General features: G+C 39.7%; 1 protein-coding gene and 1 pseudogene across 2 annotated transcripts in view; one reads left to right on the plus strand and one right to left on the minus strand.

The window, feature by feature from the left end:
• The window catches only part of ANKRD44 (ankyrin repeat domain 44), a 315,633-nt gene that overhangs the window by 230,058 nt on the left and 61,411 nt on the right, over positions 1-24,164 (minus strand). The gene's annotated exons all lie outside the window — the stretch shown is intronic.
• Positions 18,333-19,529, plus strand: LOC133099805 (eukaryotic peptide chain release factor subunit 1-like; annotated as a pseudogene).

The following is a 24,164-nucleotide window of genomic DNA, read 5'->3' on the forward strand; positions in this document are numbered from 1 at the left end:
TAATAAACCGATTTACAAGCTGTTGTGTAGCTTATAAATCCCTTGGTAAGAGACCAGCTATATATATATTAGAATAGACTGTTATGGCTAGAGGGAATTTTAGAGTTGATCCAACTGGACTGCACATTTGAATCCCCTGCAGAACTTTTAGAAATACCAATGCTGGGCGTACCCCACACCAATTAAATCAGAGTCTCTATGGATGGGGCTGGGGTATTGTATTTTTTTAGGCGCTCCTCAGGTGATCCTGATGCACAGTGAGGGTCAGGTACCACAGATGTGATCCAACCACCTCATTCTACAGGTCAGGAAGTTGAGGCCCAGAGCTGTGAAGTGACATTCCTAAAGTCACATAGGTAATTAGCCCATAATAACGTGGGAGTTAGAACCCATGTCTTCAGATTCTTCTCTATTACATTACTTTCTTTCATAACTCTATTTCTCCTTATGAAATTAGATCTCAGAGTCTGATTTTAAAAAGGGACCCCAATTTGGACCCAATTCCCTGAGAGCTTCCAGAGACCAGCTACACAATAGTCAGTCTAACTGTGGCCTGGACGCCCAGCCATTGGCTGCTGTTATAACAACCACATCACCACGTGAGCTGGAAAACGCCCACTGCTGCCATCTTCACCAGGAAGCAGCAGCCTAATTCACAATCTATTTTAATGGTTTTCTTTATTGCTTCCATCAACCCCTGTCCTGATACTTATCTTTAAACGAAATAATAACAACCGCCTCTAAAAAACTTCATTTGGTGGTAAACTGAATTTCTAGTGTAGGGATGAACTAAAAACTTTCATGTAAAGAAATGGCTTCAGGGCAACTTCTTGAAAAAGAAATTATTTGCTGATGGGTGGTCTGAAGCTTTGCTTTCAGGAAGAGCTGACATGGGACTGCAGAAATAGTGTATGCAGCTAGAATGGGCCAAGCTCCTCAAGAGCTGGGTGTCATGTGGCATCGCTGGTCCCTTTCCAGATTCTGGAAAGGGATAAGCACAATGACCCCACCTGGGGTTTCATGAATACCTCCTGATTCACACAACTTAAGGTGTGAAAACCCCTGGAAAGCAGTCTCCTCTGCTTGTCCTGCCTGATCCCATGTGCATGTCCCAATCCTGCTTACCTATTAAAAATAACCAAGAAAATGTTTTTGTTTTAACCAAAAGTTATCCTCTTGGGGCAGGAAGAAAAAGACAGCTGACCTGTGAGAAAGAGGGGTCAGAACCACAGCAGAGTAGAATGAGAACTGGCCCAGGGGTCCGAAGACCTCAGTTCCAGCCCTGCTCCTGCCACTTACTGGTGGCATATGTTGGGGCAAGTCCATTTCTTTCTTTTCTTTTTGGCTGCGTTCGGTCTTCGTTGCTGCGCCTGGGCTTTCTCTAGTTGCGGCAAGTGGGGGCTACACTTCGTTGCGTTGCATGGGCTTCTCATTGCGGTGGCTTCTCTTGTTGCAGAGCATGGGCTCAAGGAATGTGGGCTTCAGTAGTTGTGGCGCACGGGCTTAGATGCTCCGCGGCATGTGGGATCTTCCCGGACCAGGGCTCAAACCCATGTCCCCTGCAATGGCAGGAGGATTCTTAACCACTACACCACCAGGGAAGTCCTGGAGCAAGTCCATTTCTAGTGGCTTATTTTCCTCATGGGCAAAGCTGGGATCACACCTGATGGGTTGGTTATGAAGACCAAGCAGATAATTTAATAGATAATTTATATTTTAAGAAATCCTTATAGAAGAATCTAGCCCAGAGAGGAACCAAGATGGCGGAGTAGAAGGACATGCTCTCACTCCCTTTTGCGAGAACACCAGAATCACAACTAGCTGCTGGACAGTCATCGACAGGAAGACACTGGAACTCACCAAAAAAGATACCTGACATCCAAAGACAAAGGAGAAGCCACAATGAGACGGTAGGAGGGGCGCAATCACAGTAAAATCAAATCCCATAACTGGTGGGTGGGTGACTCACAGACTGGAGAAAACTTATACCACAGGAGTCCACCCACTGGAGTGAAGGTTCTGAGCCCCACGTCAGGCTTCCCAAGCTGGGGGTCCGGCAACAGGAGGAGGACTTCCTACATAATCAGACTTTGAAGCCTAGTGGGAATTGAGTGCAGGACTTTGACAGGACTGGGGGAAACAGAGACTCCACTCTTGGAGGGCACACACAAAGTAGTGTGCACATCGGGACCCAGGGGAAGGAGCACTGACCCCAGGGGAGACTGAATCAGACATACCTGCTAGTGTTGGAGGGTCTCCTGCAGAGGCAGGGGGTGGCTGTGGCTCACCATGGGGACAAGGACACTGGCAGCAGAAGTTCTGGGAAGTACTCCTTGGTGTGAGCCTTCCCATAGTCTGCCATTAGCCCCAGCAAAGAGCCCAGGTAGGCTCCAGTGTTGGGTTGCCTCAGGCCAAACAACCAACAGGGAGGGAACCCAGACCTAACCATCAGCAGTCAAGTGGATTCAAGTTTTACAGAGCTCTGCCCACCAGAGCAACAGTCAGCTCTACTCACCACCAGTCCCTCCAATCAAGCCTCTTAGATAGCCTCATCCACCAGAGGGCAGACAGCAGAAGCAAGAAGAACTACAATCCTGCAGCCTGTGGAACAAAAACCACATTCACAGAAAGATAGACAAGATGAAAAGGCAGAGGGCTATGAACCAGATGAAGGAACAAGATAAAACCCCAGAAAAACAACTAAATGAAGTGGAGAGAGGCAACCTTCCAAAAAGAATTCAGAATAATGATAGTGAAGATGATCCTGGACCTCGGAATAAGAATGGAGGCAAAGATCGAGAAGATACAAGAAATGTTTAACAAAGACGTAGAAGAATTAAAGAACAAACAAACAGAGATGAACAATACAATAACTGAAATGAAAACTACACTAGAAGGAATCAATAGCAGAATAACTGAGGCAGAAGAACGGATAAGTGACCTGGAAGACAGAATAGTGGAATTCACTGCTGCGGAACAGAATAAAGAAAAAAGAATGAAAAGAAATGAAGACAGCCTAAGTGACCTCTGGGACAACATTAAATGCAAAAACATTCGCATTATAGGGGTCCCAGAAGTAGAAGAGAGAGAGAAAGGACCCAAGAAAATATCTGAAGAGATTATAGTGGAAAACTTCCCTAACATGGGAAAGGAATAACCACCCAAGTCCAGGAAGCACAGAGAGTCCCATACAGGATAAACCCAAGGAGAAACACGCTGAGACACATGGTAATCAAATTGACAAAAATTAAACACAAAGAAAAATTATTGAAAGCAGCAAGGGAAAAACGACAAATAACATACAAGGGAACTCCCATAAGGTTAACAGCTGATTTCTCAGCAGAAACTCTATAAGCCAGAAGGGAGTGGCATGATATACTTAAAGTGATGAAAGGGAAGAACTTACAAACAAGATTACGCTACCCGGCAAGGATCTCATTCAGATTCAATGGAGAAATCAACAGCTTTACAGACAAGCAAAAGCTAAGAGAATTCAGCACCACCAAACCAGCTCTACAACAAATGCTAAGGGAACTCCTCTAAGTGGGAAACACAAGAGAAGAAAAGGACCTACAAAAACAAATCCAAAACAATTAAGAAAATGGTCACAGGAACATACATATCGATAATTACCTTAAACGTGAATGGATTAAATGCTCCAACCAAAAGACACAGGCTTGCTGAATGAATACAAAAACAAGACCCATATATATGCTATTTACAAGAGACCCACTTCAGACCTAGTGACACATACTGAAAGTCAGGGGATGGAAAAAGATATTCCATGCAAATGGAAATCAAAAGAAAGCTGGAGTAGCTATACTCATATCAGATAAAATAAACTTTAAAGTAAAGAATGTTACAAGAGACAAGGAAGGACACTACATAATGATCAAGGGATCAATCCAAGAAAAAGATATAACAATTATAAATATATATGCACCCAACATAGGAGCACTTCAATACATAAGGCAATTGCTAACAGCTCTAAAAGAGGAAATCGACAGTAACACAATAATAGTGGGGGACTTTAACACCTCACTTACACCAATGGACAGATCATCCAAAATGAAAATAAATAAGGAAACACAAGCTGTAAATGACACAATAGACCAGATAGATTTAATTGATATTTATAGGATATTCCATCCAAAAACAGCAGATTACACTTTCTTCTCAAGTGCGTACAGAACATTCTCCAGGATAGATCACATCTTGGGTCACAAATCAAGCCTCAGTAAATTTAAGAAAATTGAAATCATAGCAAGCATCTTTTCTGACCACAATGCTATGAGATTAGAAATGAATTACAGGGAAAAAAACGTAAAAAATACAAACACATGGAGGCTAAACAATACGTTACTAAATAACCAAGAGATCACTGAAGAAATCAAAGAGGAAATCAAAAAATACCTAGAGACAAATGACAATGAAAACACGACGATCCAAAACTATGGGATGCAGCAAAAGCAGTTCTAAGAGGGAAGTTTATAGCTATACAAGCCTACCTCAAGAAACAAAAAAAAACTCAAATAAACAATCTAACATTACACCTAAAGGAACTAGAAAAAGAAGAACAAACAAAACCCAAAGTTAGCAGAAGGAAAGAAATCATAAAGATCAGAGCAGAAATAAATGAAATAGAAACAAAGAAAACAATAGCAAGGATCAATAAAACTAAAAGCTGGATCTTTGACAAGATAAACAAAATTGATAAACCATTAGCCAGACTCATCAAGAAAAAGAGGGAGAGGACTCAAATCAATAAAATTAGAAATGAAAAAGGAGAAGTTACAACAGACACTGCAGAAATACAAAGCATCCTAAGAGACTACTACAAGCAACTCTATGCCAATAAAATGGACAACCTGGAAGAAATGGACAAATTCTTAGAAAGGTATAACCTTCCAAGACTGAACCAGGAAGAAACAGAAAATATGAACAGACCAATCACAAGTAATGAAATTGAAACTGTGATTAAAAATCTTCCAACAGGGGCTTCCCTGGTGGCACAGTGGTTGAGAATCCGTCTGACAATGCAGGGGACATGGGTTCGAGCCCTGGTCTGGGAAGATCCCACATGCCGCGGAGCAGCTGGGCCCGTGAGCCACAACTACTGAGCCTGCGCGTCTGGAGCCTGTGCTCCGCAATAAGAGAGGCCGCAATAGTGAGAGGCTCACGCACCGCGATGAAGAGTGGCCCCCACTCGCCGCAACTGGAGAAAGCCCTCGCACAGAAACGAGGACCCAACACAGCCAAAAATAAATAAATAAATAAATAAATAAAAACTAAACATTGGAGCTATGGTTCACATCTAAAGGCATAATTTAAAAAAAAAAAAAATCTTCCAACAAACAAAAGTCCAGGACCAGATGGCTTCACACGTGAATTCTAGCAAACATTTAGAGAAGACTTAACACCCATCCTTCTCAAACTCTTCCAAAAATTGCAGAGGAAGGAAAACTCCCAAACTCATTCTATGAGGCCACCATCACCCTGATACCAAAACCAGACAAAAGTACTAAAAAAAAGAAAATTACAGACCAATATCACTGATGAATATAGATGCAAAAATCCTCAACAAAATACTAGCAAACAGAATCCAACAACACATTAAAAGGATCATACACCATGATCAAGTGGGATTTATCCCAGGGATGCAAGGATTCTTCAATATATGCAAATCAATCAATGTGATACACCATATTAACAAATTGAAGAAGAAAAACCATATGATCATCTCAATAGATGCAGAAAAAGCTTTTGACAAAATTCAACACCCATTTATGATAAAAACTCTCCAGAAACTGGGCATAGAGGGAACCTACCTCAACATACTAAAGGCCATATACGACGAACCCACAGCAAACATCATTCTCAATGGTGAAAAACTGAAAGCATTTCCTCTAAGATCAGGAATGAGACAAGGATGTCCACTCTGACCAGTATTATTCAACATAGTTTTGGAAGTCCTAGTCACGGCAATCAGGGAAGAAAAAGAAATAAAAGGAATACAAATTGGAAAGGAAGAAGTAAAACTGTCACTGTTTTCAGATGACATGATACTATACATAGAGAATCCTAAAAATGCCACCAGAAAACTACTAGAGCTAATCAGTGAATTTGATAAAGTTGCAGGATACAAAATTAATGCACAGAAATCTCTTGCATTCCTATACACTAATGATGAAAAATCTGAAAGAGAAATTATGGAAACACTCCCATTTACCATTGCAACAAAAAGAATAAAATACCTAGGAATAAACCTTCCTAGGGAGACAAAAGACCTGTATGCAGAAAACTATAAGACACTGATGAAAGAAATTAAAGATGATACCAACAGGTGGAGAGATATACCATGTTCTTGGATTGAAAGAATCAATATTGTGAAAATGACTCTACTACCCAAAGCAATCTACAGATTCAATGCAATCCCTATCAAATTACCAATGGCATTTTTTACGGAACTAGAACAAATCATCTTAAAATTTGTATGGAGACACAAAAGACCGCGAATAGCCAAAGCAGTCTTGAAGGAAAAAAACGGAGCTGGAGGAATCAGACTACCTGACTTCAGACTATACTACAAAGCTATGGTAATCAAGACAATATGGTACTGGCACAAAAACAGAAACATAGATCAATGGAACAAGATAGAAAGCCCAGAGATGAACCCACACCCCTATGGTCAACTAATCTATGACAAAGGAGGCAAAGATATACAATGGAGAAAAGACAGTCTCTTCAATAAGTGGTGCTGGGAAAACTGGACAGCTACATGTAAAAGAATGAAATTAGAACACTCCCTAACACCATACACAAAAATAAACTCAAAATCAATTCGAGACCTAAATGTAAGACCGGACACTATAAAACTCTTAGAGGAAAACCTAGGCAGAACACTCTTTGACATAAATCACAGCAAGATCTTTTTTGATCCACCTCCTAGAGTAATGGAAATAAAAACAAAAATAAACAAATGGGACCTAATGAAACTTCAAAGCTTTTGCACAGCAAAGGAAACTATAAACAAGACGAAAAGACAAGCCTCAGAATGGGAGAAAATATTTGCAAACGAATCAACGGACAAAGGATTAATCTCCAAAATATATAAACAGCTCATGCAGCTCAATATTAAAGCAACAAACAACCCAATCCAAAAATAGGCAGAAGACCTAAATAGACATCTCTCCAAAGAAGACATACAGATGGCCAAGAGACACATGAAAAGCTGCTCAACATCACTAATTATTAGAGAAATGCAAATCTAAACTACAATGAGGTATCACCTCACACCAGTTAGAATGGGCATCATCAGAAAATCTACTAACAACAAATGCTGGAGAGGGTGTGGAGAAAAGGGAACCCTCTTGCACTGTTGGTGAGAATGTAAATTCATACAGCCACTATGGAGAACAGTATGGAGGTTCCTTAAAAGACTAAAAATAGAATTACCATATGATCCAGCAATCCCACTGCTGGGCATATACCCAGAGAAAACCATAATTCAAAAAGACACATGCACCCCAATGTTCACTGCAGCACTATTTACAATAGCCAGGTCATGGAAGCAACCTAAATGCCCATCGACAGACAAATGGATAAAGAAGTTGTGGGGGCTTCCCTGGTGGCACAGTGGTTGAGAATCCGCCTGCCAGTGCAGGAGACACGGGTTCGAGCCCTGGTCTGGGAAGACCCCACATGCCGCGGAGCAACTAAGCCCGTGAGCCACAACTACTGAGCCTGCACGTCTGGAGCCTGTGCCCCGCAACAAGAGAGGCCGCAACAGTAAAAGGCCCGCGCACCGCGATGAAGAGTGGCCCCCACTTGCCGCAACTAGAGAAAGCCCTCGCACAGAAACGAAGACCCAACACAGCCAAAAATAAATAATTAAAAAAAAAAATAAAAGATTCTTTCTTAAAAAAAAAAAGAAGTTGTGGTACATACATACAATGGAATATTACTCAGCCATAAAAAGGAGTGAAATTGAGTCACCTGTTGAGACGTGGATGGATCTAAAGACTGTCATACAGAGTGAAGTAAGTCAGAAAGAGAAAAACAAATATCGTATATTAACACATGTATGTGGAACCTAGAAAAATGGTACAGATGAACCGGTTTGCAGGGCAGAAGTTGAGACACAGATGTAGAGAACAAACGTATGGACACCAAGGGGGGAAAACCGGGGTGGGGTGGGGATGGTGGTGTGCTGAATTGGGCAATTGGGATTGACATGTATACACTGATGTGCATAAAATTGATGACTAATAAGAACCTGCAGTATAAAAAAACAAAAAAAAACTAATACTAAACTTTGAGTTATTTGTATGGAAATATGTTAATATAAATGTTTCAGACATTACATGAAATTTCTAAAAATCTTATATGTTCTGGTATAATGTTATAAGTCATAATTCTAGTTATTACTTTAAAATATATATCTCAGAAATAACTAAATTTCCTTGTCAATTGCATTATTATGAACTTTCATCAAATCTTTAACCGTGGTCATTTTTAAGTGTTTTGTCATTTACAGACAGTTCTGGGTGTACTGTGATGCTTTTGCAAAAATGTTCCTATAAAAGGGTTTCATCTTCAAGGAATTCATGGAAAAGACTCTGACAAGTACAGTTTTCTGGTAACTGACTATACTGCTGAACTGAGTAAATAAGCATTTTCAGAACTCTAATGGAAAACTGATAAATTCATAAAGTGCTAACAAAAGATCAAGATGAAAAAAAAATTAATTACATGGGACTGAGTGAACTGATGGGGATGATTATAATTTTTGTGACTTTCTGTTTGAATTAAAAAAAAAAAATCCCACAAGGACTCAGAGGCAAAAAATATACAAATCAATTTTCACTGCAAAGTAAAGGAGCTGTTACAGTGGAGGATTACTGGACTGAATGTCAATATTATGACATAGAAAAAATATATATATATATGTGTCATCTTGGGCATGTTACTTAACTTCTTGTCTCATATGTAAAATGGGATAGTAGTAGTATTGTTGGGAAATTATGTGAGATAGTATATGTAATGTAGAGCACTTAGAATGGTATATGGTTCAACCAAAGACTAAAAAAAAAAAAAAGAAATCCTTACAGAACTGCACATAAATGTAAGTATTACTGGGAAGAGCAAAGGAAATGAAAAGAGACTTACATCAGCAGATAAAAAGATAAAACATTCAGGAGTACTAAATTCCTAAAAAAAGAATTTGACTATAGAACACGAAATGTCAAAAATATTAGTCCTTTTTCTGTTAAAACAAACTCTACAAGTAATATAGGCTCATGTGCAGAGACTGGAAAAATGCACATGAGAAAATTTTCAGTGAATTAAGATTATCCATAATCAAACCTCCCAGAGATGATGCTATGAAATTTTGGAATTCATTTTTTCATACTTCCTCCTGTCTGTGTATATATAAAAACAGAAGATTTTCCCCAAACTGAGTTGTAATAACTCTAGCTAATTAAGTCCTTTAAAAGCACAGAGGAAGTTTCAAGACCTAATGAATTAAATAATAACTAGTTTCTCTTTTTGATTACCATGTAATTAAAATATATGAAAAATACAAAGCACAGAAACACTGAAGGATAACATTTATAAAGCACTTATATTGTGCCAGGCACACACCTAAAGTCCAAACACAAACTAACCCTTTTGGTTCTCACAATAGCTCCATGAAGTGGGTACAATTATTGTCCTGAAAGCAAGGCCCAGTGAAGTTAAGCAACTTGCCCCAAGGTCACACAGTAGGTAAAATGCTAAACTGGGATTAGAACCTAGGCAGTAGGGCTCCAGAGTCCACGTTCTTAACCACTTTGCTATTCTGCCTCTCAAATAGAGATACAATATTGTCACTGTAGATACAATATTATCACGATTAGAAAAAAAAAAAACTCCCTTATGCTTATCTATAACTTGGCAGCAAATGATATATAAAATAGGGATTGCTAAGCTAATCATAAAACTGTCCAACATGTTGAAAATCATAACCCAAATAATGTAGCAAATAAATACTGATTAAAGTAAACAGAACTTGCATTTCACAAGCACAGATGGAAGGATGATCTTGGAGGAGGGATACTGGTGACAAATGTAGCCAATACAAGCTTTCTTCAAGGATGCACTGTCTGTGTTCAGGTTTATGACGTAAAGGGTTAAACTGCCAAGAATTTTTAAAAAGGTTGATGCATCTGTGGCTGCATTTCCCCAGAGCACCATAACCCGTAGTCTTGCCAAAATTAAATAAAAGGATTGACTGTCCTCTTTCTTCCTCTGCCTTCAGAATGTCACCGTCTGAACCGTGTGGGGAATAAAGCTACTATGAACTCAGCATTCAGGAAGAATTTTCTGCTTGGATTGCAACCAAAACTCCTATTCCATGACCGGGTCCCAGGAGTCTCAAAGGGCACTAGAGGCAGATTCAAACACTCATCCCTTCTAAGGAAGATTTTGAAAAGGAAAAGCATGTGAGATAAGAAGTTATACAATTAATTATATCATAGGTACTGCTAAGACAGGGCTATATCCTAGGTTATGACATGTGCATGTCACCAGAGTGACCAAAGAGAAGTAACATTAAGTAGTATTTTTATGACATGTGAGAGGTACCCAATAAAGGAGAGGGAGCAAGGGAGAGTATATTAATCAAGAAAGCTAACTACTATGCCAAACACCCCCTAAATGTCAGTACTACTGCACAGTAAGAGTTTGTTTCCTTCTCGTGTTACAGTCCAATGCAGATTAGGAGAGGGCAGGGATCCACGTGGCCATTCAGGGTCTCAGGCCTCTTCCTCCAGTGCTTCCCTCACCTTCCAGGACCTCAGGGTCCTCTTCTGGATTCTGTGCTTACAGTCAACAAGCCAGGAAAGACAAAGTAAAGGAACATGTGGGAGGTTTTATAGGGACGAGGCCAGAAAGTGACCACATTCTACTGGCCAGAACTCAGTCACCTGTCCCCACCCAACTGAAAGGAAGACTGGAAAATTGGACCCAGAGAGAAAAGAACACAGGGTTTGATGGAATATTTTCTCTGCCGTGAGGAGGAGGAAGGAAATCAATCCAGATTTGGACAAAAATAGACAGACATGCCTTTAGCTAAGTAATTGTCAGCAGCCATACTTCTTGGGGGTAAACTGAGCTGAACCTGAATTATCAATCAATTAAGAATGTCCTACCATGAATACCTTTCCCTAGCCCTGCCAAACATGGAATGATAATCCCATGTTCCTCTAGACCAGTGGTTCTTAACCAAGGGCGATGTTGCCCTGTCAGGGACATTTGGCAACGCCTGAAGACATTTTTGATTGTCACAGTTGGGTGAGGAGTGCCACAGACATCTAGTAGGTAGAGGCCAGGGATACTGCTAAACATCCTACAGCGCACAAGACAATCCCCCATAAGAGAGAATTATCTGGCCCAAAATGTCAATAGCACCATGGTTAAGAAGCTCTGCTCTAGGCCTTGAATCTAGGGTCTTGTTCATACACTTATTATAATACTTGCATTCATGGGCCATTTCTGTGTACCTACTATGTGCCCGGTGTTTCACCTAGCACACTATAATGGAATAGTTATTTCCATGTCTCTTCTTCCCCTTCCCCACTAGATTATGAGTTCAGGGCAAGAACAGAATTGGTTTTTGTATCCATCACCACCCTCCAGTGTCCACTAATATCAGGCATATAATACACGTTGAATGAGTAGATGGGTGGATGACCCTGAACCACTGTGTCCCACACTCTCACCTTCTGAATAAATGAAGGTATTTGGTTCTCAAGACTTCCCGTTTTGAAAACCTAACAAAACAACAACAAGGAGGTGATAATCCAGTCTGTCCTTAAGAAATCCAATGCTCAAAGGAGCACATGGCCTTAGAGGCTGGTGATGAAGCACAAAGCCTCACCTTCATAAGTCAGCTCTTCACAAACCCTCATCCAGGCCCAAAGATATAGGAAGTTGTACCCATGTGGTAGCTGCCTGTTGAACTTCATTTGATCTGAGCTCTGTATATGCAACTACCATCCCAGCTCCAATAACACAGCACATGGGGATGGGCACAATGACAAAACTGTTTGTCATTCAAAATCTGTCCGCACAAGAGAAGAGGAGAGGAGCCCCTAAGGTCCGGAGTAGGGCCCACTTCCTTCTAGAAAGTAGCTTCCCTTAATGGCAGTGAGTCCACTGATCCAAACAGAAGTCAGCCCATGAGGTTCCTTTCCTGGTTCTCTTCCCTCCTCATCTCTCCCCATCCTCTGCATCAGCTTTTGAATCTAAAAGAGAGTAGAGCTCTCGGGCACACCTCAAAGCATGTCAAGGACAGATGGAACGTGTTGTTATACCACTCATCACCAAAACACCACCTCACTTTGAAAAACATTTTCCAAGAAAGTTCTTTCATATTTGTTATCTTATTTGACCCTCATCTTCTTCCTTCAAGCCTAATATTCTCTCACAACACTTTTCAATGGTTTGAAGCTTTACTGGGACAAAACATGGTCCCAGTACATTTTACCCTGGGCAGCTCTGCTATGGTGCACACCCTCATGCTAGGTGGAGAGAGAACAATATTTGAAACCAGAGAGCCTGGCTCCATCCAATTGCTGATGCTGTCACTTACCAGCTCTATGGCTCAGTTTATGTCATCATTTTCTCTGGGACCATCTCCTCCTATATGAAGCAGAATCAGTGCCTCCTGTGCTACTTCATCCATTGCTCTTAAAAGGATCCAGTGGGATACACCATGCAAGAGCATTTCGTAATGTGGTGTCCTAGCTTCTTCCCAGAAATGATTAATATGCCTCTCAGCCACTGAATGTCTCTGACTAAGGTTGAACCGCTAGAAAATACAAATTAGATCACATAAATGATATTATTTAACTGAGGGCTGCACTTTTTTCTTCAACCAATATCTGATGATTTCTAAATTGACTTAACAAAGGGAATAAACAGAAACTGCTTATATTCTCTTTCATATCACAGCTTCTCATTGTTTAGCAATAACTCAAGTGTAACCGCACTCATCTTTGGCCAAGAAAAATAATGCAATGAAACAATTCAAAACCATACACTGTTCTTTCAGTTTTCTCTCCTAAGACACCACAAAACTGGAATGACAGAGGAATGTCTTGGGACCACTGGATGTACTTTTTTTCATAACGAAAAATATATAAACATATTATCTGTTTAAAAGTCTCACACGATACAAAAATATAGAGTAAACAAAAAAAACCACCCATCTTCACTCCCCAGAGGTAATCAGCCATCAGTCTGTCTGGTGTGCATCCTGCCAGACTTCTTTCTGCAGATAACTATATGTGTTTATATACAGAAATCTCTTATTCTGTTTTGTTATATAATAGAGATCATACTTTAAGAGCTGTCCTACAACTTGCTTTTTTGACTTTTTGTATATTTTCCCATATCATGCATGCCTATCCACCTCATCTTTTTTTTTTTTTAAGAGTGAACCAGACACTTGATTAATTTATTTATTTTTTTGGCTGTGTTGGGTCTTCGTTTCTGTGCAAGGGCTTTCTCTAGTTGTGGCAAGCGGGGGCCACTCTTCATCGTGGTGCGCAGGCCTTTCACTGTCGCAGCCTCTCTTCTTGTGGGGCACAGGCTCCAGACGCACAGGCTCAGTAGTTGTGGCTCACGGGCCTAGTTGCTCCACGGCATGTGGGATCTTCCCAGACCAGGGCTCGAACCCGTGTCCTCTGCATTGGCAGGCAGATTCTCAACCACTGCGCCACCAGGGAAGCCCACCTCATCTTTTTAATAGCATATGGTTTTCTGTTAGGTAAATACCCCAAACTTTACTTAACCTTAATGGTCCTTGATTTCCAAAATTACAAAACTTTGCTAAACTTTAAAACTTTTAAATCTCCATTTGATTGCCTCTCTCCAAATTTCACCTGAAAACCACTTCCAGTAAGTTCTAATATCTCCTTTCAATAGAGTTATTTTAAGAAAAGGCTGAAGCGAGGGTTAGCAGTCTATACTCAATGCTAAATCTTTCAAACTTCATTCCTTATTCTTTGCTAACAGCATTTGTTCAACTAGTCCTACGTTTCACCTTCAGAGAGAATGGGCCTATACCTATGGGCTTTCCATGTTAAGCATTACAAACTTCAGCCTCAACACACACACACACACACACACACACACACACACAAACAATGCTAAGACGAAAGAAAGAAGGCTTGCGTGTGAAAATCTCAGCAAGCTATATGGAATTGTCTACCCAGTTAAGCATGGTCTTGGGTTCTATAAAAGAACTAAATAGAATGATATTGTTAGAATTTTCCACAAGAGAAAAACTATCTTCACTTGGAATTTCCAAATTCAAATATTTGTTGATTGCCTACTATATGCTGAGAGGGAATCAAAAGTAGTCTGAGATCCAACCTCTGTCTTCTCGGAGCTATAAAACAGTTGGGGAGGTGAGGTTTACAGGAATAAAACAAATAACTAACAATGCAAAGTAGTCTAAAGTCATTCATTTGAGTGAGCAAATGAATGGTTCAAGCAATGGTGCTCCAGGAGGAGCTCTCAGGGACAGTAAATCAAGGGAAGTAACACCACACAAGTCACTCTGAATAGAGCCCTCAGCACTGCAGTGAGGGCTTGAAACATAGAGTCAATTGATGAGGGTTATTTGTTACATGACCATCAAATAGTAATTCTGAGTCTAAGACACTCCTGGACAAATGAATAAAAGTATAAGTGCACATCTGGTAGAAATAGGACATAATAATGCTCCAATAGGTGAAAACCCGAAAGATGCCACCTAGATGCTCAATACAGACCCAGAGCTATATCCAGAATCTCCCAACCCCTGCCCCTTCTATGGGCCAAAGAGGCTGCAAAGCACTCTCTCTGCAAAGCCTTCTTGGCGGGATCAGAATTTAAGTTGTAGGCACTTTTCCTCTCCTGAAGGCTGACTGCATGTAAATACATTCAAAAACCATTACTAAGCATCTACTATGTGTCTGTTGCCTAAGTTAGGAGCAGATTAAGAAGACACATGGTTCCTACCTTGAAAGCGTTCACAAGTATCTGAACAACTGAACCCACCTCCCCAGCTAATCAGTGGTAGAGCCTGAACACATTGAAAAAAAGGAGCAAAAAAATATTTCTGTAGGCCAATAAAAAGAGAATATTACAAAAGACTTCTTGTGTTCGCTTATTCTTACAATGTTGAGCCTTATCATCTACAGGGCCTAGTCGTTTCTTTGAACACTATGGACAGAAGTGTTGTCTATCTATATATCCCTTTAATGGAGCTTTTAAATAAGTTTCAATTTTCTTTCTCCATTCATCACAAAGGTAGCCTCGATCTAAGCCCCAAACTGCCAATATCTCCCCTCAACAAATGACTAAAAAAATAAAGAAAGGAGGGAAGGAAGGAAGGAAGGAAGGGAGGGAGGAAGGGAGAGAGAGAAAGAAAGAAAGAAAAGGAAAGAAAGAAAGGAAGGAAGGAAGGAGGAAAGAAAGAAAAGAAAGAAAGAAAGAAGTGTTACAGTAGCTATGAGAAAAAGAGAACTGCTGTACCACATCAAGTCCAAGTTTGTACAGAGCACGTGGTAAGAAGAAATACACTATACTGTATTTAAAATGACTTACAGAAGCAGCAAAGGCACAGCAGCATTCAGGAATACTAGAGGGAAAATCGAGAGAAGCAAGACATTACTGACTGTCTCTCACTAGAAGTCAAGAAAATAGGCGAAACAAAGTGTTCTTTGATGGCTTGGCAGCAGCAAAGATGGGAACAGTGTAGAACTGAGCTGATGAGAGGCAGCATAGACTCATTTTTGGAGCAAACTCGACTTCTTTAAGTTGCTTGCCATCGATTGTGGGTCTCATATAATAGCTGATTTTTTCCCTAAGAATAGACCTTTGTTCTCATATAGTACTGCACTCTTGAATGTTTCAGTACTAGTTATGACGCTTAAGAAAGGCACCAAACACTATATTTGTTCAAAACAAAGAAGGAATCAATTATTATATCATCTTTTCTAAGAACTCACCAATCAATAAATAAAATGTGTTTGGAAAACAAATATTTTCCTGCCTCTGCTGTTTTTACTTTCAGTAGCATTAACTTAAAAGGTACCATTTCAGCAATATTTTTCTCAGAAAACGAGACTTAACAACTCACTTGCATTCAAGCCACTCTGGTCCTCTCCCTTTTTTTTAGGAACGAAGTTCTATTCAAGGGAGCCTGTGCTCATTAAAAATATCTCACAGCATTAATGTTCTCATTAGAAGCTTCAATGGGTGTGATGTCTTTAATGCTGGCTCTGTTTGTGTCTACTATCCACCTGTGCAAATGTCTAAATGACAGTTGATAAACAATATGTAAATCACTGCAAAAGAGAACCACGCAGAAAAACCTGAGCTTAATTACATGTCCCAGAGCATCACCTCCAAAGATGCAAAAGGTCTGATCGTTTTATCTATCTTGTGATAGATTTGGAATTAAGTGATCAGATTCTCTGCAATAATACTGTAATAAAAGACAATACTGAATTCCTTACAAAAGTGACATCCTTACCAAATAAGCTTAGTTTATTCCCACCGTTTTCCCTTATTTACTGTGCACCGGTAATGCACGGGAATGCAGTGGCCTCCTTTCCACTCCTGAAATGCATCAGCCCTCTCCCTTCTCACAGCTTCTGCACAGACAATTCCCTCTGTCTAGAACATTCTATACACTCTTCCTCACCTAGTTAAATCCAATTCACCTTCCAGATCTCAATTCAAAAGGCCCTTGTCCAAAACACCCTTCCCCCACCACCCTACCACTGTCCCGTCCAGATGAGATTCCCCATTACACAGGTTCTTGCAACTTCCTGTGCTTTTCCCTCAGAGCACTTATCAGTCTGTAGAGTAATTATGTAACTGTGTGTGTTCTTTGACTAATATCCATCTTTCTACACCAGACTGTAAGCCCTGTCAGAACAGAGACTATGGCTGTTTTGCTTTCACTGGATTCTTGGAGCCTAATGCAATGCCTGGAATATAGTAGGCACTCCATTTGCTGAATGAATTTAGTAAGCAAACCCCATCATGTCCTGACACCCTGCCATATAAATGGTCAGGCCAAATAAAGATGAAGTGAAGAAAACAGTGTTCTGAAAACCGTCTGATCAATCGGCTTGACATAGTGCTAGTAAGTAGATTCTTCTCGGCGAATTTAGTTTATCTTGATCTATGCTATGGCCATGACCCTGACAAAGAACTGGTTTAGTCCTAAGGATAGCATAATATGATAGAAGGATCAGGTTCAGCAGTGTAGTTCAGAAAATCCCAAACAGCAGTGGCTTAAACAAGATAGATGCATATTTCTCCCTCACTGTAAACAAGGTCTAAATACGAAGTTACCCAGGACTGCTACAGTGATCTGCAGTAAGAAGACCCAGGTTCCATCTATCTTGCTGCAAAACTGTCCTTAGCATCTACTTCATGCTTCTACTTCATGATCCATCAAGGCTGCTCAAGTCCAGCCATCCCATCCAATTCTAGGCATCAGTAAGAAAGAAAGAGGTAACAAAGAGGTAAGAAAGAGGTAAGAAAGAGGTAAAAAAGAGGTAAAAAAGCTTCCCCCTTTCTAGAAATTTCACACATAAGTCCTTTAGTCAGAATGTAGTCATACCTAGAGTCAAGGGAAGCTAGAAAATATAGTCTGTATTCTAGAAGAAGTTTATATTAATAACAAAGAACGGAAGGCTGGATACTGGGAGACAATCAGTAGTTTCTGCCACAAATTGCAAAAATATTTGAGGGCATCTCGTTTGCTGTTCCTGGTAACAGCAGGTCCCTCCTCAAATGGATGTCATCTAAGCAAGTAAGACCGACCAAACGGGAGAAAGAAACCTGTATGTCCAACAACGGAATGTAATTCGAGCCTTGATATGAACAAACAAGTTAGTCTCCATGCAAGATAACCAAGTATCACCATCACATGAGTTCTGAAATGTGTTTTTAGTTTTGCTTTGATTTTATTTTCTATTTTCATAAAATGTTTGTACCATTTACACTGTCCCAGAGCAGACTTAGAGTTTCATGTTTTATAGCCTGCCAGTTCTACCACATACCACCTTTGCTTCGTCTTTGAACTATTTTTTTTAGTCTTTGGGAGTTTCAATACCCTGATGGATTTCAGATCATGAACAAGAGATGAAAATGTGACCAGGGGAACACTCATGTAAAAACCAAATGCAGGGTGTCCTACATCAGAGCCACCGCCGGGGAGGAGCAGCCGCTGCCACCAAAGAGTGGGCCCTGAGGGAGAAGGCAGTGAGAACACAGCAGATGACCCCAGCGCTGCCGACAGGAACATGGAGATCTGGAAGAGCAGGAAGCTCATTAGGAGCTTGGAGGCGGCCCGCAGCAAAGGCACAGGCATGATGTCACTGATCATCCCTCCCAAAGACCAGATTTCACGAGTGGCAAAAATGTTAGCAGAGGAGTTTGGAAGTGCATCTAACTTTAAGTTACTAGCAAACCGCCTTTCAGTCCTGGGAGCCATTACATCTGTACAACAAAGACTCAAGTTTTATAACGAAGTACATCCAAATGGCCTGGTAGTTTACTGTGCTACAACTGTAACAGAAGAGGGAAAGGAAAAGAAAGTCAACATTGACTTTGAACCTTTTGAACCAATTAATAGGTCATTGTATTTGTGGGACAACCAATTCCATCCAGAGGCTCTTACAGCACTGCTTCCAGAAGACAGCAAGTTGGCATCATTGTAACAGATGGTAGTGGTGACTTTTTGGCACACTCCAAGGAAATACAAGAGAAGTCCTGCACAAATTCACTGTGGCTCTCCCAAAGAAACATGGTGGAAGAGGTCAACCAGCCTGCATCTTGCCCATTTAAGAATGGGAAGTGGCCTAACTCTATTTGGAAAGTAGCTCAGACTGCGGGGCAGCTGTTTATTTCTGGGGACAAAGTGAATGTGATTGGTCTCGTTTTAGCTGGATCAGCTGACTTTAAAACTGAACTAAGTCTATCTGCTATGTTTGATAAGAGGTTACAATCAAAAGTTTTTAAATTAGTTGATACATCCTACGGTGGTAAAAATGGATTCAACCAAGCTATTGAGATATCTACTGAAGTCCTCTCCAACGTGAAGCTCATTCAAGAGAAGAAATTAATAGAGCGATACTCTGATGACATCAGCCAGAGACATGTTCTTCATTGCCAAAGCAAAGAAGAGGACAAAATTTTCTATCAACTCCAGAGAAAGAGAAGGATAAATCTCATTTTACAGACAAAGAGGCACGACAAGAACATGAGCACGATGCCCCTGCTGGAATGGTTTGCTGACAACTATAAAAAAAAAATTTGGAGCTATGTTGGAAATTGTCACAGATAAGGCACAAGAAGGATCCCAGTTTGTGAAAGGATTTGGTGCAATTGGAGGTATCTTGCGGTACCGAGTAGATTTCCAGGGAATGGAATACCAAGGAGGAGATGATGAATTTTTTGACTTTGATGATTACTAGGTAGTTGACATGGGTCTGGCGAAATGTGCCTCACCCTCCAGCATCCAACCCAAGGAACATACCCGTGGTGGAATCCAAACAGATCCCTGTCTTACAATTGGAACACTTCTAGAACTTAATCCACAAGCACTGGATATTGAAAAGAAAAACGAAACAAAACCTGACCCAACCCTACACTTTGGTTTGTCATGGTATCAGCACAGCAACCTACAGCTAAGTTCCTAAATGCCACTTTGGACTAATTTTTAAATCCCAGTTTTTATTTTCACTCGACGGTGAAATTGGTTGCTCTTGTATTTTATGAAAAAAAAAATGATGTTTTTAAACTTCATACATAGAAGCAAAAATACTCTCACTGCTGTAAACCTTCAAAAGTTAATAGAAATGAGATCGTTCGATTGGAGAAAAATTAAACTGCTGCATTTCACAGTGACCCATTTACATGGCATCCTCAGATTAGACTGCATAAGAAGAAATATATGTGGTGAATATCGGGAGAAAAAAATACCAAATACAATCAGTCTAATTCTTCTCAAATGGCTTCAATATGGGTTTTCAGTCAGAAGAGGGGCTTTTCATTTTTCTGCTAATCTCTCAAACACATTCCCTTATAATATATGCATTTGGGGTCATATGACTTCTGCATTTCCTAAAATACCAATGGTTGAATTGTTAATTACGGAATAAAACTTACATAGAAAAATATACTCAAGAGGTAAGTCAAACCAGATTGGTACCTTCTTTAAAAAAAAAGAGTTGGTCAGACTTCAACTACTAAACTCGAGGTATTTCAGAAATTAAGAGGAAGAGCTGGGCAAGAAGCAAGATGGGAATCCCCGAAGCTGTTCTAAAAATGGCAAGCTAGTGACACCAGTGACAGTTGCTAGAAGCGTAAAGGAAACCTTTACAAAATTGCTAGAGATTCGACCTCACTTGTTTCTAGAGAGTCCTTCTCTGAGGGAAACAACGCTTTGTGCCCAGTTTAGATTTAGTGTGGCTACAGCAGTCTCAAAGTAAGTTTTTTTGATTAACCACAGCAGCATGTGGTAATGTTTTACTGCGGATAAGTCATCTCAGAAAGACAGATCCGAGGACATGGTATACTGCATAATAACCAAACCTCACAATTTTCTGGCCCATTCTCCAGCCCACCCCGACACACACCCATACTCTCTTAAAAGTAACTGTCTGCTCTTTGCAGTCAGGAAATTCTACAACAAGCCAGCCTGTGATCAAAGGCCTCTCCATCAGCTTTCCCCAGATACATAATCCACAGCTGGCAAAGACTCAGAAACATCCTCTTGACCATGAATAAATTTGATTTTTTGGACTGGAGGTATGCAAAATCATGTTATACAGCCCACAATGATCATGCATTTGAAGATTACTCCTCCTTTCCAGGACAAATTTTCTCTTTCTGAATCTCGGTCCTGTTTCTGAGGTGTACCACGACATCAGGTCTGAAAAATTAGAGGAGAATTTCCCATTGCCAGGGAAGACTGTCAGAAAAGCTCATGACTTAAAAGGAGAAAAGGAAAATAGAATTAAATTTGTCAATGTGTGAAGATGCCAATAGGCATTACACACACGCCCCACACGCACACAAACACACACAGTGCTAGGAGTCAAATAAGCTTAGGAAACACTAACTGAAAGGTTTCTTTCTTGCAGACCTTCTCAGAGCCTTTAATATTGCCAATATGCATTATGGATCTCCAAGAGGGGCACAGTAGACAGATCTTCTACTTCAACTCTTGTTCATCTTATATGGCAAATGCTCTGTAGAATATACATGGCAACACACTAGAATGTAAAGAAGTGTATCAAGATTAAACAGGGCTGTCTCTGGGTAATAAAGTTCACAGGTAATTTTAATTCTCTGTATCTCTAAATTCTCTGTCATGAATTGCTATTGCTTTTATAATCTGAAAAAAGTTAAGGATGAGAAAGAAAAACTAACGTTTGACTCTATATTGTTTTAATATTTTTAAAAATCAGAAGTAACTGAAAGTGAGATTTTTTTTCTTTCTTTTAAGAAACAGAGGTGCTTATTGTTCTTTAAGATTTACTGTATACCTCCAGTATGCCAGGTTCTAATGTAGGAGTAATAAAAAGGAAGAATTTATTTTGATGATTCACTACATAGTGCCAGTAGCCTGAAAGAGGAAAAGAAACTCTTCAAAGGTCTTCCCACTATGAGCTAATAAATAAACTAAAGCCTGCAAACATAATAAAAATACTTGTACAATATCAATATAAAAATATATATTTATGCTATTGTGCTTTTTCCCCCTAATCATTTAAAAGATCTCCTTTAAATATAACCTCTTGATTTATTTTGTAACAGTACCCTATATATAAAAACTTGAATTGGAAATAAAACTTTATCAATAGACCCTTAAACTCTATCATTCATTCTTTCATCAAGTTATTAAATGCTTATTACATACTGGGAAATACGTGATTATTCTTGGAGAATTCCATGAAAGCAGGTCCTTCTTCATGATTAGTTATTTTAGCAGGTTATTAGCTAAATAAATCTAATACTATTTATAAAATTAGAAAGAGAAAAATTAGCATAGAGAAACTACAGTTATAACAGACCTACATAGCAAATATCTTATGATATGATCTGTCGCTTTGTCTTATTTTCAGTTTGATAATCATGGTAACTTGGACTATCCAGAAAAGTAAAACCAAATTCTAATTCTGGCCAAAAGAAAAAAATTTCAGTATGCTTGGTCCTAAGGCTTCCTACGTTTCCAGTTATGCCAGGTTTAGCAAAAGAGACAGGAGGAGCCAGGCATCAAAATCCATCTTTAGCAATTCTACACACCACTTACTTGTTAAGGCGTTTCTGTCCCCAGTTACAACCACAGTGACTCGGTTAAACTAGCAAAGCCACCTCTCCAGGTTCACCATGAACAAAAGAACTCTTCTTCTAACCCCTCCAGGCTATTCTTCCCATGGAATATTTTCAGACAGTTCTGGGAATGACCCCCTTCCTCTCAGCTAGGGGGAAGGTCAAGAATGGTCAACAGGACACTCTAATGTAGGCAGACTTTGGGACTTGATTCACCCATCAAGGGAGACAAAGAACCTGCTTCTATTTATGTCATCTCCCAAGATGAGACCAGAAAATCTCTGTGTAGTCTCTCTACAACTCAACGGGGAGGAACCCAGGGAAATTATGTCAGCTGAAAGCCCCAGTGTGGAAATACTCAGTCCACCAAGTTAACCACAGCCAGATGGAAGGGCCACAAATAGGTACAAGTTCCTTTGCTTCGAGACCTGAATAAAGAGGCCTAAATTTTGTGACTAGCCAAATAAGCAGCAAACTTATTTGCTCAGGGAAATTATATTACCCTGCTCTAATTACAGCTCTGCTGGAACAGAGTTTCTAGAAAGTGCTGAGATTTCCTTCAATTTCACTGAGCAAGAATTCCAATGACTAAAGTGGACCCACAAAACCATATTAGAAAAGCCATTTAGAGGAATAAATATCCACAAATCAAACCAAAGCAAAACAAAAATAAACTAAGTCTACTATTTTTGAGTATTTACTATACACATATATTCACTAAATATGCAATGTGTTTCTAGTTCACACTACTGAATTTGTCTTACGATGTCAATAGCAGCAAGAAAGTCTGTAAGACTAGCTCAAAAGGATTCCTAGAGAGCCTAAGAAACAAGGAATCCAGTGCCTCAGAAGTACAACTTTATTTTAAGACCGGAAAAAAAAAAATTGTTTTATAAGTAAGAGAAACTTGGGCCTGAACTCTAAATTTTGTGTTAATTGAATCAATGTTAATAAATTCAAGCTAGTTGGGGCTTCCTAAAACTCACTTGTTAAAACAAATAAATGAAGGCCAAGAAAACATACAAAGAGGAAATATTTGTGGGCCCAAAACAAGGGAGTTGAGAAATCAAACAGCACTATGAATAGGCACAGAACTATTGTTATGTCACCCACGAACACAGACATGAAATGACCTATGTATTAAAGTTAGCAAACAGTCATTGACATTGTACTCCAAGGCAAAAATATCAAAATAACCAAATGCTTCTCACACATGGGAGCCACATCTTAAAAATGAAAAGAAATTCAAAACAACTTAGGTGGCTATAAATGACAAAGGAAGCAGCTGCTGTTAAAGTTTCAAGTTTCTTAATAGCTCATGTCAGCAGCCACATTAAAAAATAGGGTAATTGTTTAAATGCTTGGGCACAACTCTCTTAAGCAACTACCCATGGTATAATGGGAAAATTGAGATAAATCTGTACATCAAGGGATACAACAGCATTAGGAGAAAATTGCTTCCCACTCTCTTACTAATTTAGCAGATAAGAAGAATGCATCAGCCTCAGATTCGTCAGTATCTAAGCAGCGGGCAGTAATTTTTATTTACTCCCGTCTTTCTGAAGAATTTAGAACGCTTCTAATATTATTTGCTAATAATCATTTCTATTCATTGCCACCAGGCATATGTCAGCATAGAGGTGGGACAGAATACCGTGTGTGTCTGTTATGTTAGTTGAAACCGTTGCTGAGGAGATAGAAAAACAGAAAATGGGGGAAATGACAACATGTACAGAGACTATTTACTATGTGCTTTCTACCCTCAACAAAGT

The sequence above is a fragment of the Eubalaena glacialis genome, chromosome 1 (genome assembly GCF_028564815.1).
Source record: "Eubalaena glacialis isolate mEubGla1 chromosome 1, mEubGla1.1.hap2.+ XY, whole genome shotgun sequence".
Classification (NCBI taxonomy): domain Eukaryota; kingdom Metazoa; phylum Chordata; class Mammalia; order Artiodactyla; family Balaenidae; genus Eubalaena; species Eubalaena glacialis.